At 41.9% G+C, this 19,434-nt stretch overlaps 2 long non-coding RNA genes across 3 annotated transcripts in view; both read left to right on the top strand.

Annotated features, from left to right (window-relative positions):
* Positions 1–317: 317 nt before the first annotated feature.
* LOC114882678 lies at positions 318–3,821 on the top strand. Its single transcript, XR_003790473.2, has 6 exons — positions 318–625; positions 753–1,083; positions 2,177–2,277; positions 2,454–2,852; positions 2,937–2,974; positions 3,696–3,821. It is a non-coding gene; the product is annotated as an uncharacterized LOC114882678 (long non-coding RNA).
* A 1,441-nt stretch (positions 3,822–5,262) lies between these two features.
* The window catches only part of LOC114882675, a 32,236-nt gene continuing 18,064 nt past the window's right edge, over positions 5,263–19,434 (top strand). The window contains exons 1-6 of one of the 2 annotated variants that reach the window (XR_003790469.2): positions 5,263–5,356; positions 6,600–6,751; positions 6,836–7,363; positions 7,493–7,674; positions 7,848–8,013; positions 8,090–8,226. This is a non-coding gene — a long non-coding RNA (uncharacterized LOC114882675). The remainder of the gene's footprint in view (positions 5,357–6,599; positions 6,752–6,835; positions 7,364–7,492; positions 7,675–7,847; positions 8,014–8,089; positions 8,227–19,434) is intronic. The other variant, XR_003790468.2, reaches the window with a different exon arrangement.

Raw genomic sequence — 19,434 nt, forward strand, 5'->3', positions numbered from 1 at the left:
ATTACGGCCCTCTACTTGAGTTTCCGGTCGAGATTTCGCTGCATCGAACACGTAGTCAAAAATGTTCGCATGAAATAAACGAATTCATTTCATTGTTAATGGATTATTATATAGATACTTATCAAAATTGTTTACGTCTAACTTTTTGAGTGAGAAGTTTTAAATGAAATGTTATTAGAAACGGCTTTCAGCAGATTATAACTAAAATTCATTTGCACTTGTGCTTAATATAAACTTTGCTTTTGGCGATAGATAAAAGGAAGCAAACCTTGTAATTTCAAAATGGCTAATTTTGTTAGGTTTGCCAGGAGTTTTTTATTTTTTTTTTTTATTTAACGCATATTGTAGAATAATTCCTGATAATTTAGGTTCCAGGAAAAGCAGAAATTCAGTAACGTAGCATCGAAGGAGCAATTATTTAATGTCATCCAACGTCCGTCCGACGATATCATCTGCCCTACGCTCTTTAGACCACGAATTCTCAAGAAGTTTGTTTGCCTTACAGCGAACGATCCGACGAAAGAGGAGCGTCACGGCCATCTTGTCTTTGCCTTCGAGCTGAATCCCTGCAACGGCTGTTCCTTCGCTCTAATTAAACTCTTCACGATATCGCTAAAACCTTTTCGTATGTATTTCAAATTAATTATATATCCAAAATTATCCTGAAATCATTGAATCGGTAATGTTTCTTCCACCTAAATTCATTCATTTGTACCCTAAATTAATTTAGAGTAACAAAATCTCGATTTCAGGATATTCTTAATTTTTAAAGAAATAAGAGACCACACTCTTCGAAGCGTACGAGACTCTTGGCAATGGACCTCGTGCCTTAAGGGTTGAAAGTGAAGTGGTCGTCTTTTCTCTCAGAGGCCAACCCTCCGGAGATAGTGGCGCCCAACAGTGTTTACCATTTTTACTGCTTCCAAGATTTCCTCGCGACGTTTTCTGCGACAGCTTCAAGTGGCCCTTGGAAAAACTATGTAATTGAGTCCTAGATGTCTAGGAGGAAAAATTATATTGAAGAAAAAACATCCAGCTCCGTTTCTGCTTTGAGACGACAACATATTGAAGCTATCCGTTTAGGTATAAAATTTCGGTAATGACTTGAAGATAAAGTTAATTTTCATCGTTGTCATTTGCTAATTAACTTTATCTTTCGTGCAATAATAACTAAGACACAATCTTTATCCAAAAAAAAAATAAGTTTTCCCAAACATACGTCTGATATTTTTCAAAGGTTTCGCATTCTTCTTTCTCCAAAGGTATTCCAATATCGCTCGAAATCGCGAGACAGTGCAGGCTTGTTTTTTAAAGATAAAACGCGGAGCACAGGGCGAAGACCACCCGAAGAAAAACCCGGTTTCGGTCGCACGTGTTCCCGTAGGAAAACCGCAGACCGGAACCAGACATTGCGGCCGCCTGTCTCGCGTGCACGAAACGAACCTTCCGACTGTTTACATCCGGCGGCGTAGCCATTTTAATTCTGAGTGATTCGCTTTTCAAGAGTAGCGAGAGCATCGAAGTTGTCCCTTGCTTTTATAGCTTTTTAACCAACCGTATTATGGGTTTACTAGTTAACTCGGGGTGAGAAGAAGGGTTGCGCAACTTCCTTTGTTCGTGGAACTTTCGTTTTGGAATTCGAGCTTCTGACAACGGCTCCCTGAATTTTGCTTTGTAAAATTGTATCAAAGTTCAAAGTATGAAGCTGAAAATTGAAAACTTCAAAACTAAATTTTAAAGAAGTTCAAGAGTATGTAGGGTCGTGACATTCGTCAAGTAGTTGACGGACTTCCGTTTCGACGATTGTTCAACGATTTACGCGATCTCGGTTGCTCGACGAGGCCGAAGTTAGAGTCTCACTGCTTGTGGAGAACACGTGAGGCTCTGACGGCCACCCAAGCGGCCATCAGACGCGCCGACGATATTCTCTGTTTACACGATACCGTAATTTTATACCGCTGATCGTGGGTGCACGTTACGAGCCCTATGTTCCTGTCGCATCTTTAACCCCATGTTCACCGCCAGATTTGTCCGTGTACCTGTACATACACGTCTACCGTTGCGATCGTGCTGAGTAAATGTCTTTGAAAACCAAAGATACTTATGCGAACGTAACTCATAAATTTATATTTCTTTTCGTATTTCAAAGAAAATTAATAGTAGATTTATATTACAGAGCTTCCATCAGCGGTCGAGTACCTGTCGGATACTACCTGAGCTACTCCCGGAGGTGCATGCGCCGCGGCATCCTTTAAGGAAACTGATATCTTTTCTCTGGTAACGGCTCCCTGTTTTCATTGCCTTTTAAACTGTATTTAAGACAAACAATTCTCTCCCCTTCCTTGCTTTTGTTGTCCCTCGTCTCGCGTCAGAAGAACGCGACGACCAGTGGAATGGGTAAAATGGATCAGCACGTGGTTGCCATACCTCTCTTGACTGTATCTTAATTTCAGGTCGTTTCTCACGGGCATCCTTGAGACGTAGACATCGGGGCGGGCTGTTTTCACCACTTTAGAAAAATCGAATCGCCCCGAAGAGCGACAAGCGAAGGGTGAGAGGTCTACGTTGGTGGTAATCATCCAGGATCGATCTCTCCAGAAGCTCGTAAATTTCTGTGAAACCGACGCGCCGTTCGTCGTGGTTTCCTCGAGCACCGTCTAATTTCCCCTGGATTTCTGCAGTCCATCCTTGGCGTACAGTGTCTGGATAGTGTTTCTTTTGCGTAAGATCAGGCCTCGTCGGTGGAACAGTTCTAAAGAGGAACGGAGAGGGAATACCAGCTCTCAAAATAAGACATGTTTATCCGCTGATGCTGCTATTTTGGAAAGCGCGCAAGTCCCTCTCCTATACGTGTAAGTTTCTATCAAGAATCTCCCCTTGATTCCCTCTGATACTCCACAAAATCTCGAATTTCACGATTTTTTACCCCTTTGCAGGTATTCTGGGTCATTAAGGACAGCAGATGAGAGACTGTGTAGGTATAAATGAAAATTATTTCTCCTTCCTTTGAATTTTTATTTTTATTAAAAAAAGTTTTCAATATTCGACAACTCTACAATGTAGCAGAGACTTTGATAAATACCCACAAATTTTTTCCAATTTTAAAAATGCGAAACAGTCTAGTTCGTCGAATCAGAATTAGCTTCGATGCAACAGTCCATCGGACATAACAGAATCTCTTGTGAAAGAAGACTCAGTTTAGTAATTTTTAAAATAATCGCGATAACGTTTCGTTGCATCAAAGGATGATTATTTTCACGTGAAAGCTCGTTGAAGGCACGTTGTAATAGCGCTTGTCTACGAATGAACGCCTTCCTGCTGCGTAGAAATTTTTCACTAACCGGGACGCACCCCCGTGGTGCTTGGTTGTTTACGCAACGTATGTACCCCACTTAATCCAGTGTTTTAGTGTTTAGATCTCGACTACCGTAGGGGGTTGCACTGACACGACCTCTCCGAGATTCCGTCTCTACGGTCTTTCGACCCTTTTTTTTCTTTCCTCGCCTCTCTTTTCTTTACCCATGAGAAAAAAGAAACGAGTCTTGATTGCACACCGTCTAAGCAACCTTGTTGTCGTGTGGTGAAAATGATTAATGATTTTGAATGAAAATTTAGGGGAGCAATTCTTGAAATATATTTCAAAGCAAAGTTATTTACTTATTTTCCGTAAAATAAATGTTTGTTTTTTTTCTTAGGTTTCGAAGTATGTACTACATCTATTTTACTAATCACAACATAATGGTGGTACATTGTGATGTAACATCCTCTAGAAAAGCTCGTACCTCTTCATGAAATATAATTCAACGTGTGACGGGTAAGATTCAAACGATTTATTATTCGCGCCACCACCACAATGTTTAGACGATTACAATCGGTTCTGGCTCGGGACGCTTTATTTCACATCGTTCCTCCGACTAATATTCCCTCATAACTTCCAAGTAACAGCTTGACGCGATGAATACAAAAAGGAACAGCAAATAATCGCGAAATCTACGGCATTTTCACACTCGCTTGATTTGCCCTCGTAGCGCTCGTTCAAGTCTAGAACGAAGAGCGTGTTACAGCTGCAGCCATCTTGCCGGACCGACATTTAACGGCATCGTTAAATGTTAACGACCGTTTGTCAAAAGACTCGGCCTACCGGAATAGAAACCCAGGCACCGTGAACACACTGTGGCCTGGCTTACGAGTCGATGGTAACTGTACGCGATTTTTTGATCCTTAGATTCCTGAATGCTAGGAAAAAATTTACCTCAAAGCATCAACAAGTATCTTTGGTATTTTGAGGCTAAGATAGTACTTGTATTTTTAATAAATTTTATCTATTATTTTCACAATATTTATTATATTGTAACTCTATGTGTCTAATGTGAATATTTCTAATTAGATAACAGAATTATTTTAAATTGATAGGTTGTAAGGCAATTGGTTTAATTTTTTTTTTTTTATTGATTTTCATTCAATGATTTGTGATAATGGTGATCCTTGCGAATCGAACGCCATCTTCTAAGAATCTTCCTCAACAAACCGGAAGTTATAAATCTTAACTCTTTCTACCACCACTCGCCCTTTTCATTGATGGAAATCTTTAAGGTCGGTTTTCTGGTAAGATGCTGGCTACAGTGTGATGTAGAAACAGACAATACTTTTGCTGTCTTCTCTATGTTTACAAGACAGAGTATCGTTACGAGCTTTCGGACGTGAACCATCTGTTTGGACTGTCCAGCGGGTACATGATACCAAAAAAGTATCTTTCTTTCCTACGCCACCCCTTGACAATCTTTTTTTAAGAATTTGAAAATTTGAAAATCAGACTCTTCTTTTTTATGATAAAAGGATTAGATGTGGAATGATGTGGGAAATAATTCTTTAGAAATAGATAAATATTTACAGCTTAAAATGGAAACAGTTTGATGAAATAGAAAAATAACAATAAGGATAAATCGGATATTATAGTGTAGATAGGAATTTTTAGATAGGGCCATAAAATTTAATTTTAAAATTAACAATGATTATAATCCTGTTTGATCAGTAATCAATGTAATAGATATTCTACATTAATGGATAATCGATAAAGTAGAAAATTAAAAGAGGCGATAATTTACAGTCGGTGAAGTAGGTTTCCCTTTCACAGACTGTTGCTATATAGAAAGTAACTTTATCCACCGGTAAAGATAGTTTAGAGTCTTTCCCTCTAGATGTCGCTATTCGTATGATAATAGTAACCCCATTTTCATTGTGGTTTTAAATCAGTTTCGTGAAACAAGTGTTTAAATAAACAGTCTCAGTTATTATTAAACGTAATATGTTTTGTGTACAATTTAAACAGCATCAAGTAATTGGAAGCTATAATAAGGTACAGTAATCCCAGAATAGGTAAATTTGTTTATTCGAAGATTGCAAAGTATTATATCACGATGATTCATAAAATTACGTGATATTTGGTGTAATACATAAAACTGAATCCTTAAATACTTTATCCTAGACTAAATAAAAACATCATTCGAACCCTCTGTCCCAACCTGTTCACCGACTGATTTCGTATATTTTCTGAATCAATATTGAACCTTTCGCGTGACCTTGGAACAACAGGTAGGTTAGTTAGATCGAAACATCTTAATCGCCATTTCTTCTCTCTAAATTTCTATTTTTAGAACTGAACGAATTATAGTCATATTTATGTCCCTCGAAACTTTCGATTTAATGATCGATTGCCCAATACCCGAATGACTCTAATGTGCGATGCAATTTGCATATCAATAGAAACACGATGAGTCGACGAAAAATATTTTTTCAGTTGGCAGGTTGCAAGTTTGCTCGCTGAAATAATCCTTCGAACTCCTTTTTTTTCGCGAGATATCAGATGGAATTAAAGAATCTTTTGTCATATATTCGATACGTGAAAAATACAGCTATTGTTCATTAAGAATGTTTGTCTCGTGCAAACAAAATTTTTGTTACCAGAGGACCCATTATTAGCATTGTATTGCAACAAAGTAATTTTTGTTATTCAGTATATCGTTTTCCTTTTAATTTTCCTTTTTCGAGTTTCTATGACGCGATCGTTATCGATATCCCACGATATTCCAGAAAGAGTCGTAAAAGCGTGGAATGTTGAAGTGCTCACTTCACGCTTTAAGGACAACTTCGACGAAAATCCGTTCAAGATATGTAGTTTTGTTCCGGACGTAAGGTGATCCGTAGGTAAGGTTGCCAAGAAGGTCGTGGTGAAAAAATAATCGTAACGTCTGTGAGGCTGTCACAATTAACGTGGTTGGTAATAAAATGGGAGACGTACGAGTATACACGTCACGGCGAATCCAAATATTCGATTTCGGCCGCAACCCACTTATAATCCTTCGAGTGTTCACGCACTTGAGTTAATGTTGCCCCACTCGAGAGACAAGCTTGCGCTGCTTCTTTGTTGCAAAAGGACAGTTATCGCCTTATCAGACATCGAACAATACATTTTGTTATTTTTATAGATTGCAAATTCTTTGCAAGAATGAAATTCAGTTAACCAATATGTTACATTTTTATTTCGAGGAATTTAAATATTAAAAAATAACCTAAAATCCTTTCGTGTTTGTTTCATATAGGTATCGATGATCCAGAAGAAAAGAATCCTTTGAAGTATTTACCTGTGGAATCATTTTTTCTTAGCTATGTTATGTTTTTAACCTCTTCGACCTTCGTTGTTTCCAAACTGCAACTGCACCTGCGTTCTTATCAGCAAAAACAGATGCCATCGGTATGGTACATTTGTTTAACCTTGTATTTCTTGTCTGTTCTTATCAAAAAACGTATTAATTCGAACATTCGAATTTGGTTTTAGTAAATGCCCGTCGCAAAGAACATTTGTTTCGGCTTAGACGGAGGTCCACACCCTTGTAGGTGGTTGCGACGAGAGAACCTTAACCCTGACCATCTGGAACGACTTAAAACACCGAGAATGAGAGAAAGAGAGAGACAAGGATGAACCCTTCGAAGTCCTTTTCTTTGGCCTCGTGCCCCTTTTCGTGTCCACCTTGAGATATACGTGCACGAAAAGGGACGAGTCGGATCTGAAAGAACGGTCAAGACAAGCCCTGTCCCTATTCACAGAGTGTGGCTAGATTAACTCGTAAATGGGTCTAGATTAACCTGTGGATTATGAATTCTGTGTCAAACATCGCCACCAGTCACTTAGCGGGAAAAAATCCGTAGATTAGGCGATTTAACGCTGAATAACGCCACCAGTTATCCTAATATGGATAATCGTCTTCTTTGAGAAATCCCAGTTAGATTTGGAAAATCCAAATCTTGACTTTCCGCGTCGTTCGCAGAATTATCAAGATGGAACTGCCACACAAAGGAAAGTAAGGTAAAACAATTCAGTTACAGTTGAAGATTGAAGTTTTTCTGATAAATTTCAAGATGAACCGTTGCCGTGTACCATCAGTTTGATGCGATGAATAAGTAAGAAAAAATTTGTAAAAAATTAATTTTGCAGAAAGAGGAAGGAACAGAGGAAATGGAAGAGATCTGCGGAGGAAGACGGAAGGAGAGAGATGGAAGGCGGGAATAGTGTAAAGAAGGAAGAGGGTTCGATGGCGAACGACATCAAAGAGAAGCGACAACGGATACGCGTAAACCTCGAAGCTGCAAATGCCGAAAAACCGACAGAAGTTCGAGGTAACCGAGGCTTTCTCAGGAAAACTCATCAAAGAGCCGTGGATGGATAAATGTAACCGGCCGTTTAACGCGAACCCCTCGCTAATTTTAATTGCCGTTTGATTTACGTCTCGATACGTTCTTTTTCACGCTTTCCTATTTTCTTTTTTTTTTTTCTTCTCCGTACCACGAAGATTTCCTGTTCTCAAGCTTTCAGCGCATACGAACGGAGGAGAGAGTTGTTCGTAACGCGAGGGAAAAATGATGGACGCCGTGAAGACAAACGGATACGGATCACCGTGATTTGTCGGCAGTGCAGAGCGATCATTTGTCACGACCTTTAATTGCAGATGACACGAGGTAAGTTGTGGATTCTTTCATGATTCCTGAAGCTCTTACTTATTAAAATAGGCGTAATTAATTTGTGCATATAGAGGTGTCAAGAATTAAAGGGCAGTGAAGAGTTATTGCGATAGAGTGACGAAGAAAGCAAAGGACGAATTCGTGTCACACCTTGCCACAAAGATCAGTCCCGTGGATCGATATTCCAGTTCCACCTCCTTCCTCGTTCAGGTACGTGCCTTCTTCCTGTTTTCCACGACTATTCTATCTTTTCTATACATATACTGAAAAGAACACGGAAGCGTCGTAAGTGTGGACGCAATATTCGGTTTGGTTTGATGCCACAGTCCGTCACCCCTTGGGCTGTTTTCACACAAAACAAAGAAACCCATCCCCTTTCGTCGATATTTCCTCGTTCCTGTCGTCGTCTTCCCTTCTCGAAGGGCGGCTCTCACCACCCCACCTAGCGTACCCTTTTCTTCGTCGACCTGCGCTTTTCTTCGATCGTGCCACGAACGCACGCGGAAGTTCAGGGCTGCGAATATGGACGTAGGGGAGACGAGGTAAGCGACGTTACCATTGGTTCACTCGATAGACTTTCAATTACGAAAATGGAGCTCGAGGGTAGGGGTTAGGGGATGAAGAGAATTAAAGTGTCGCTCGTTATCGAGTATGTTTGAATTGAGGTATAATTTGGCGGCAGTTTTTCGGTTAACTTTAGGTTAACCATTAGTTTATTTATTTGGTTACCTATAAAAGGGTTCAGAGGCGTTGTCATTAAGTATTTAAAGTTATAAACGGATGCTAAATTAGACAAAGTGTAAAAACTTGAAAGAAACGATAGTGAAATGGAAGCAAGTAAACAGATACCGAAGAACGAAGATTTTTTGTGACTCGGCCAGTTTGGACCAAGTTACCAGGATCTCTGAAATACTTTCGAAGAGAAGGAAAGAAAGAACGACTGCACTCGTCATCGTCGCCGGAGAATGCCGTCTTTGGCAGACAGCGTGGCACCAAACGCTGTCTATCCTCTTCTTTTTTTCTCGGGCGTGGCAATAAGGAAGTGGGCCCGCTGCTTAAGAAAACAGAGAGCCGCCAATATCGGACAGGGCCTGCCCGGCTGCCTGAGAAAACAGTGAACCGTTTTCGGAATCCTGGCGGAGGATACGAGACGACTTAGCTTTCCATCATGAATGAAAACCGGGCTACTCACGAGTTGTCGTGGAAAGCACCGAAAACGTTGCCGACGGACAGAAATATCCTTGGCCACGTTACGTTTCGACCACTGAAACATCAAACGTTTTAAATACATAGCGTTTCCTCATCGATGCAACTTGCTTCATTTATGAAACTTTCTACGAATCATCTCATTATCAATATTTTTATCTTTATTTACTTGGCAAATGTCTGCAACGAATGCGTTAATTAACGAGAAGAACTTATGTTAGAGTCTGGGTACAAAATGAACTTCCAACTTTCTGACCCAGAAAGATGTAAACGATCGTCTTTCCGGACGGTTTAGCCGCAAGACAGCGTGGCACCAGTGGTCAGAAAACGCCCAGAAGCAGACGGTCACCGCTTAATTAACGGCCTGACGAAAGGCAACGACAATTAATACGACCCGAGCTTCCTTTCGCTCTCCGGCTGGATGTTGCACGTGTGAAATACCAGAGCACCGATATTATTTGTCACGCTTTTGTCACGCGATATTTTTTTTCGGATCCTCCAGCCAGCATTCCATTGTACATACATACGCGTGAACGCAAAACAATGCGGCGATTAGGTAAACAAACAATGCCAGGTAGCGAATATACAGCATTATTGGCTAAACAAAGCGTGGGTGTTAGATTGTTTCTGTTTTGAAACAGAGTAGTTTGCTTTCAAAAGGGTTCCTAGGACAAACCCAAGGAGCACTAATGATCATTTTAAGGGAAAGCAAATATTTGAACGTGGTAATGTAGATGAAATTGTAATTAGAATGCTTCAGGACTAAAATTGATCAATTTTGAAAAAAGTCTGCAATTAAACGAAGGATCCAACGATCCTGCATTCATGCCCTATCGATCTCTGCCCTGTACAAAGCAGAACTCGTTATCCTTTCTTCGAACGATGGCATCTGTCTTTTGATTATAACGAGTTGCCGTGCAAACGACAGAAACTTGGCTGCCGCGAAGGTGCAACAGGAACATTGTGTACCTTTCGCGGGGCGAGTTCATAATGGGTCTTAATGGAGCTGACTGTCAGTGGCGAGTTTCTTCGTGCCACGGTAGTAGCAGCCTGTGACCGGGACAATGTGTGCTTGCTAGCCATTCCCGTGGCTGGTTATTTGACAGGACGTGTCCACGTATGGCCATGGTGTGTGGTAAATGAAAGGTGATGGTCGAAGGAGGTGAAACAGTGTGCGACGAAATGGTTGATATTGTACTGTCAATTGTGACGAAGCGATTGTAATTGAAATCGTGTTTGGAATATTGGAAAAATTATTAATTTAAAAAGAAATTGTTGATACGTTTATTCAATTTTTATTTCTGACGAAAGGAATTAATTTCTTAAAGACAATTGATCTATAGTTGGTAAGCCACTATGTCTTTTTTGCAACTGGTCCATTGGTCCTGCGACAAAGTCGAAGTCAAGGCATTCAGAGAGGGTCGGTGTTTTGACACGATGGCACCTCGGAGGATAATCCTTTAAACGGCCCCAACGGGTGGTCCTCGCGAGTCACCTTGCTCGCAGGACCTGCCTCGCCGCTTCCGCCTTTAATCCCGTGGCCCAATCCGGCACACGAGCACTTCCTGCCGTTCACCGAGCAACGAAAGTCTGCGGTTAATCCTGCGAAAGTCTGAGAGCCCTAGGCTGGCCGCACTTTCTGTGTACCTTCGTCGAATTAGCGTATCTGAAAGTGTGGAAGTTGATTAGTATAGGAAAATCGAGATAAAGATACAAGTGGAAGAAAAATATGGAAGATCGAAGAAATGAAAATCTATCGTTCGGCCTTCCCAAGGTTCACATCTCTACGGTAGAACCTTTGTCTTTAATTCCCAGCATCCGGTTCCGGTCCTTATCTTACGTTACACATGTAACCTTCTACGCTATTTGGCCCATTGTTGGCCACATGTGCCTCGTCTCAAGAGGTTTGCTTATGTTGGCCCACCTAACATAGCAAAGCTATGCCCAGACTCGAGTGTAAACTTTGCCGACAGACTGATCCTGGAATTCGATTGCATCTAATCGCTCTTTGCCAGTGATACGACTCTATTTAAGTATCCAACATAAGTTCGGAACATCTCGAACAATCTTCCATTACCTTCTATGCTTTCTCCAAAGCGTGCGATAAAATGAAGTTTTCAATTTTAATTAAAATTTTTGGTAGTACTTTTTAATGTTAATCAATCCTGTATTTCTGGGTGTACTCGTCTACGTAACAAAGCACCGTTACCTAAGTGCACGTTCGTGTATACGAGATGTCGTCACAGAAAACAAGATTTCCACGAGAATCGCGATCCCATGGTTTCCGGATCGACAGAGCGAACGGTGTTCATCCTGGCGTGAGTTTGAAACTCCTCGAATCTCGTATAAATTTTCTACTACCGTCGAGTTTCCCAGAACGTATCTGCGTAACCAGACGGGGATGAAATTAATTGCCTGGTTAATCTCTGAGAAAAACCTTCCCTGATCATAAATCAAACGTAATTTATTCCTTCCCTGCGATGGTGCTCTGCAACTTCATCTAAAATCAAAGAACTCGTCGAGGAATAAAAGAAAAGATTGCGATTCATAAAAAAAAAGACGATGGTCCCTTCGAGTAGAAGGCGACAACGAGGGGCACAGTGGCCGAAGAGGGCTGAACGTGAAATCCATCGGAGGCTGCCGATCGGTCAGCGACATCTAATAAACGAGTAAATAATTTCGGTCACGTAGCACGCAGCCAGGCCAGTCACAATGGCAGCTCCTTAAATAGGATTATATTAAGCTGTTTCACCGGCTATGAATGGCGAGTCAAATGGAGGATCGTTGGAAGATGTTTTGGTAGGCGCGACTACGTGAGCAGTGGACGGCAATGCCGATGCTGTGCCACCAAGAAACTTACTGGCACACGAAGATGAACACCACGAAGAAGAAGAAGAAGAAGAAGAAGAGGAAGAAGGTAGTTGACAGGTGAATGGTCACGGGCAACTCTGTTGGTCCCTTGTCCACCAGCTTTCCCACGTCCTGCCGGGCTTAACAATTGCTGTCCTTTCTTCGTGCTTTTCACGCCCTTTCCCTACCCTTCGAAAGTTTGCGCAAGTTTCGAAGAGATTATCGAGTGGTTGGCATCCCACTATTGTGTACAAGTGAATCTATAGTGAAAATTGGTGATCATCTTCCTTTTCTTAATCTCACTTTCCGCTGCCCGATCGTGGAACGTGAACTAGTTTCAGCGAATTCTCGAGTATCGTAGCCTCGAATTTGCTCGCGATATTTCAAGGAAAAGTGCATCGCGACGTTTCATATATCAGACAGAGCGCACCGTTAAACCTTTCATTTTGTAGAGTATTCTGTAGCTCGTTTGCTTGGACAAGTAGGTTTCAATTGAATCGTGGTGCCCATAAAATAGAGGCCTTTCATCGGATACAAGGGACGACGGCGGAGCGAAAATTTCGACGAAACTATTTTCGAACCCGGGACGGTTTAAAAAGCCCGCCAATAGGAGATCCTCGACTGTCGGACCTGTCGTTGGATCGCCGCTCTTTGTCGTCGAATTATTTTAGCGGCCGATATTTCCATCCGTACTGCCACCTAAGCGAGGCTTCGGGCCAAAGTCAACATAGAGCGAGGCGTCCTCTTTCTCGCTTCCTTTCACCCCCTTTCTTTTTGCCTCGCTTTCCTCCTACAAACTACCAGTCATTGGATCGCGTAGTTAACAACTTTTCGTACAGTATAAATAATATATAAGAGAAATGCCATTGATACGACCAAGCCTTGAAGTAGTAAGAGTTTGACGGATGGGGTCGCGGGGAATTTCCTTTAAATTCTGACTGAACTATCTATATTTATCCCGATTACGTTGATCGACGACCGTTTTAAAATAACCTTGCATTTTGTCGTCGGTTAAATCGGCAAAGTTTCTCAGAATAGATCCGATCAGCAGACTCGCGTTTGACGCAACGGTGTCCTGCTTATTCACCGTGGCCGAAGTTGAAGTTGCCGTCGAGACGACTCCACGAATCCCGTCCCTCTATCGGGACGTTCATAAATCGGTCGTTTGCCGTGTTTCCGCGCGTACAGAGAAAGCAAACAAGAGATAAATCAACGATAAAACGTTTCGCCGATCGACGAATCGACCGGAAGAATAATAGTTGCCCGGTTGGTGTGTCGACGACGGGCAGCATGCTCTAGGTGCCAAGCCGTCTAGTTACCCATGGAAACGTGGAAATAAAAACAAAATCCCAATGCCATGCAACTAACAAACTATCTTGAAATCGTTCTACGATTTTTATTTCTTTCTCTGACGTTCTGATTTAAGACCGACTTGTTTATTTGCTATCAAGCTTAACGATACTACCCGTTGGCGAACAAGTTTTCCCCCCTGTCGTTGCTGAATTTCTTCGTCCATCGACGCGTATTACGCGAGGGGAAGTTTGAAAACGTCGAGTATGGCATGAAATATATCGCTTTCTTGGTCAACACGAGATAGCACCGTTGTATTCTTAACGTCGAATCATGGAGTAGCGACGAAGCGAGGCAAAGTGATTCGAGTGCCAGCAGAAGAAAGCAAATATTTGACGAGGAAAGATGAATTCCAATGGAATTCCACGTCTCCCAGACAGCACGGCACCATCTTGATGCAGGATGGTGTCGCGGTCAAAGGGAAAATTTGCCAACGAGGAATTTTTTCAAATCTAACCAGAATAAACAAATCAACTTTGCTTTCACCGCGCTGCATCGCGGTGCAGCGAGATGGTCGTCGCGTAAAGGTTGCGATGCGAATCGCGAAGCTTCTCCCATTGCCGAAAACTCGACGATTCGACGACTCACGATCCGATTATTTATACTATAAGCAAAATATCCCGGCTCCTGGACACTCGGCTCGTAATTCGAACGGGTGGATCAACCGCTGCTGGCTGTCAGAAAACGAAATACCATCCGGTCCGTTTCGAGCCTCCACTCGAGGAGGATGGTATTATGAATGAAATCCGACGGGAAAAACGGGTGCAGAGAGAAAAGAGAGAAAGAGAGAGGGAATGATTCGAGTCTCTCGAGCCTCTCCAGACTGAATGGAACCGAGAGAAAAAATCCGTGTGGTCATTTTTCGATCGGACAATGAGGCTGACTGCTCCCATCGCCTCTCGTTGCTACCTTCTCTCGTTGTTCGCGTCTCCGTGTTGCTGCGTCAGAACAGTGACACATACTGGCGGGATTCCTAACTGATCCTGCCAGGGACCCAGGGCAGAGGAGAAAGAGAAAGAAATTCGACGAGGAGCACAATGAGTCTCCGGGATGACTAGCATCGAGGAAGAGCCTCCATTCAGTTATTTATGCGATCTCATTCCGAGACGAGGTGACACGGCCACGTCCCGTAAACAATACCATCTTACGAGAGAAGAATGTCTACTGATTCGATTAACGAACATGATTGGTTCTATCTTGGCTATACTCCTTTCGATCTAGGGAACCCTAGACATTCCTAGGGATCCCTAGCCACGTATTATGTTATAAACGAGATACTTAATGCCACCCAGAGGACGTAAATTTCCGAAAATAGAGGCAAGTCACGTAAAGAGACACTGGATAGGATACCCGTTAACTCGATCACGAACCTTGCCGATCGATCAACGCGACTTTATGCGAAATCGTGATCCAGGCGGCGTTTCGAGAATCCTTCGTCGATCCATCGGTCAAGTCGTTGACATCTTGACGAGGCGTAAGAAACGTCTGGCGTCACGTAAAAAAGCCGTTCGTCTTCGGGAACGCATCCACCCACCGTCGACAGGTCTGACGCCTGCCGAAGGTCTGATGTGGCCTCTACCGAAACCACGCTCCTATACATATACATCCGAGGCCTCTTCAGTCCTGATGTTTCGACTTTCGAGATTTAACGGGTGTTAATTACGACGGGTACAGTTAATTTCCGTAATTAGGTTTGCTTACTACCCGTGATTTGCGTTGCAGAATATCGGGCAACGGAGGTGGCGATACGATCCCCTCGACGTCATTTTAATTTCATTTATCCAGCACGGTGTGTAATTAGCCAGGAAAAATGTGATGAATTTTCCTTTTCACACGGGAATTTCTAAAGGGGAAATTTAATAGTTTTAGAAATATTTCTTGGATAATTTTTAACGACTATAACAGTAATTAACCTAACATATGATTTATGTTTTCGTCGATCTGTTTTCGTCGTCAGGAACAAATTGTTAGGTGTTAACGAGTAACGGAAGCGATTCCTAGCCCCCGCCTACCGATTTTAACGGAACAGGAAAGTGTCGGTCGGTAAGTGACCCTCGTTCAGGAAGTAAATGATCGAGAAACCAAGTTCCATTTGTGTAAACACTATCATTTATCCCGTTGCAAGCCGTTGATTTACCAAACGGCTTCGAGTTCGTTCGAGAAGGAAATTTTTGTATTTCTAATCAAAAATTCACCGCATTATCACTTGTTACATTTTTTTTAAGAAAGAAAAGTTACTACTTGGTTTCTGTTTCATTCAATTCGATACAGTTTACAGCATACTCGTTTTCAGAGTTCCTTTTAACGCGTAAAAATTACGATTTCTCTGGTTGTCACTGTGGGAAACGCTTCCGACGGTTGCAGCCGATTTCCTCCTCTGAAAAGAGCAAACAGTGCCAACGCTGGGTGGTTCCGCTATCAAACGGTTGAACGCCTTCGAAGACGAATGTCTCTCGTCTTTCCCTCAATTTTTTTTTCTTTTCTTTCACCGTCACCCCTTTCTCTTTCCACTACTTCCTTTTCCTAGCCGGCAGCTTTCAAGCCCCATTACCGTCGCTTTGAAACACACCACTGTCGTCCAATGAGCCTTTTTTATTCCTTTATTATTGGCAACGGCTCGAGGCACTTGCAAAAGATTGCTCTACCCGTTTCGACAAAAAACCTGTCCCGACTTTTTCTTTCGCGTTTCTAGATTCATAAACGTCTAACTTCTTCAGTCATAACGCGTTTCAATGTGTTGCTTCATCAGCATAGACACGTACAGTTGGATGAAACTTAATACCTAATTAGTAAATGGCGGACTGTTTTCTGTCAAATTAAATACTGTTTATTGATCTTGAACCTTGAATCGTTTTAAATTCATGGTTAACCAAAATTTGTCGATCAAGTTATTAGAAGGGAAGACAATTTTCATCCCTAATTAAATATTGAATTAAAAATAAGGATTAGGAAGGAATAATTTGCGAAGTAACGAATGCACCATGATCTCTGTGTAATTTCCCAAGACTCGAAGAATCTTCAGACGAAACACGATTGACACTTTGTTTGTTGATACGCTGACTTTTCCAAAGGAGATCTTTGATTTTGATCGACGCTGGGATTCACTATGATCCGGGTTATTAGTGGAATCTCTCCGGTCTGGCAAGTGCATGAAACGCAGCAATCGACATTTAAACAAGCGCAACGTCGAAATCGACGAATCTCTGTATAGGGAACAGCTTGAAATTGATCTTTTTATAATTGCTTGTCGCTCGCCTCATGATCCCGTTAAAACGATTATTATTTACTTCACGACCAGCCTTGACTATCTAATATTCATGATCCACGCTTGGCGTATCTGTCATAATACGTTCGTAACGTGCAACAAGCAGCCGTGACAAGTTGTGTTGTGCTAACATAACTCATTGCCAGCATCAACATGAAAGCTGTAACGCTTTGGATACGTGTTCCAAGACGAAAAGGATTGTACACTCGGTCTTGAAATCGTGCAATTGATACGACAATTTCTCGTTTCATTGTCACGACCAGGATAATTTGAAGAGAAAAAAAATTAGATTCTACAATTTATGCAACTTTCGAAGGATCGTATCAGTGAGATAAGAAGGTAAAAATGAAAATGGGAACGAAGAGAGTAGAGAACGACTCGAAAAACGACGTACACTTCTATATTGAATAAAGATTTTTATTTCATCCTACGTTCAAAGTGTACTCGAATAAGAGGAAGAGCTTTTTGTCCTGCCTGTATATTTAACTTGGCATACCTACATCAACATCTTCTGCATGCGAGAAACCTTCGCTTCTTTATCTTTTTTTATCATCCACTTCTTAAAATTATTATTAAATTTTTATCAAAAATAATAATTACCTACCAGGACTCTTTAATTTTGGAAATGAAATGAAAAAAATCACGCATAGAAACTGGGGAAATATAAATTTGTACCGGAAGAAGTTCTAAATGTACAGAACTCGGTCGATTTATGATCATTTGAATTATACGACTTTTCTCGGAACGATTCGATTAAATTTAACCGATTTCGTTGCTGGTGTATCGTGATAGGTTGGAAATTGCAGGACCGTGGGTATTCGTACGCATGGTCGAGCCAGGCATAGTTACACTCGGTCACGCACTGAGAATATTTTGTCAATCGTCAACGGTGCTCGTTAGCGGCATCCGTCAGACACGCGGACACGTCTCGACGCTTAGACTTCTCGAAATAATCACGTAGACGCATACGAGCTTGATTTTCCTTTTTCTTACTCTCGCTCTTGTTCACGAGACGTTGGCACGGGTCCGTTATGTCGACCGGACTGCATGCAAATGCACCGTAGTTGAAATTTTATTTTCAAGAAAAGAAAAAAAAAAGATCTTATCGCGTTAATCGCGTACGAAACAATGTTATCGATTAGAAGGAAAAGTTTCGAAGTAAGGGAAAAAGGTAGGAAAGATCAACAGGTAAATAGAGGAGCAAATAAGTAAGATTCAGAATGCGCGGACGGTTATCGCGATGGGTTATTCGTTCGTGCAGGTGGTTTTGCACGAGGACCCGAGAACCGGTGCTTGGCTGCTGTTTTCAGAATAAACTAGCGAGCTTATACTCATAACAAGAAAAATATTAAATCACCGTCATCGCCTGTACCACCATGTCGCGACCCTTTATCTGTGTTAAAACGCTTCCGATAGAAACAGAGTCTGGGAGAAGCTTATTTGCTATCCTCCTTTCGATTATTTCTTATCTTCGCTACGATATACATTGATACATAATAAATTTACTCTCGAACAGATTATTGCTGTTTCGTGTATTTACTGTTCGTTCGAAAAAATAGTAGCGAATCGTAAAACACTTTACCGGTTGTAAGATCAGAAATTGAAATAAAAATAAATCAAGATCGGTACGCGTGTGTAATCTCCTTTGTTGTGTATCGTCTTAATGGATAGAGAAACGTTTGCCAGTTTCATTCGTTTTCTTTTTTTGTAATACCACGCAACGTGTACCCCATTAGAAGATTCCCTTATTCGAGACTTAAGCCACATCAACGACGCACCGATTGATCCATTATGACCGCTGGTAATGCTATTTCGAAGATACCGATGACCTGCGGCTCGAAGCCTGCCCTTTTATGCTCTCGTTCTACCGTGACACCGCAGGAGGCACTCGTGCACAATAGGTTTGCGTAAGGGCACAACCAGATCCATGGTTAAGGGAGGCTCGATTTACCGTGAAATCGGTGAATGTAGCCTTGTGTACGACTCACCTCCCCACTGTCAACACGATGATCTTTTCCAGGAGCATATTGTTCAGACAACAAGGCAACTATTCCTTGCGATTCATTTTTTCGGTTAATTGTTACTTGAAAGGCAGGGAATTTACGCGACGAAAATTGGAGAAAAATAGCGTAGGAAGAGGATCCTCCCATCGGTTAATCAAACATAATCTAACCGAAGACTAAAGGTAAAAATTTATCGGATCAGTTTAAAATTTGATCCGACGTGAAAGATACAAGTTGATCGTCCGATGACGCGAGTGACCTTCTCACGAGAGCAAATACACCGTAACTATCGAAACACGAATTCGAAACAACGATCTCATTGTTGTAAATTTTGCCGGGGCAGAAGGATCGACGGAGCTGAAGGTGCATCAAGCGGCGGGCACAATGGATACGCGCGATTCCCGCGTAACAATACAATCGGTAGGCGACAGCAGGATATCACGCGCACGACTGACCACCGGCAATGAGTTAATGCTATTTGGAGCCCACGGTCTCTTCTTGCACGCCATTATGCACGCGTGGCGGCTGCACTCGTCCGTGAATGCCGTAACGCGAAGCCCAAAGAGAGACGCCGCCGACACAACGGAAATGTTTACGGTTTCACGGGTCGCTTTGAGGCGAACCTCGAGGCCAGAAATTCTGAAACGATTTCCTTCGGAGTAGGTAAAGACGAATACATACTGCGTTTCTAACGCGAAGAGGAAGTAGACTGGTAATGTCCGAAGGTCATTTATGGGGGCGACT

The sequence above is a fragment of the Osmia bicornis genome, chromosome 5 (genome assembly GCF_907164935.1).
Source record: "Osmia bicornis bicornis chromosome 5, iOsmBic2.1, whole genome shotgun sequence".
NCBI lineage: Eukaryota > Metazoa > Arthropoda > Insecta > Hymenoptera > Megachilidae > Osmia > Osmia bicornis.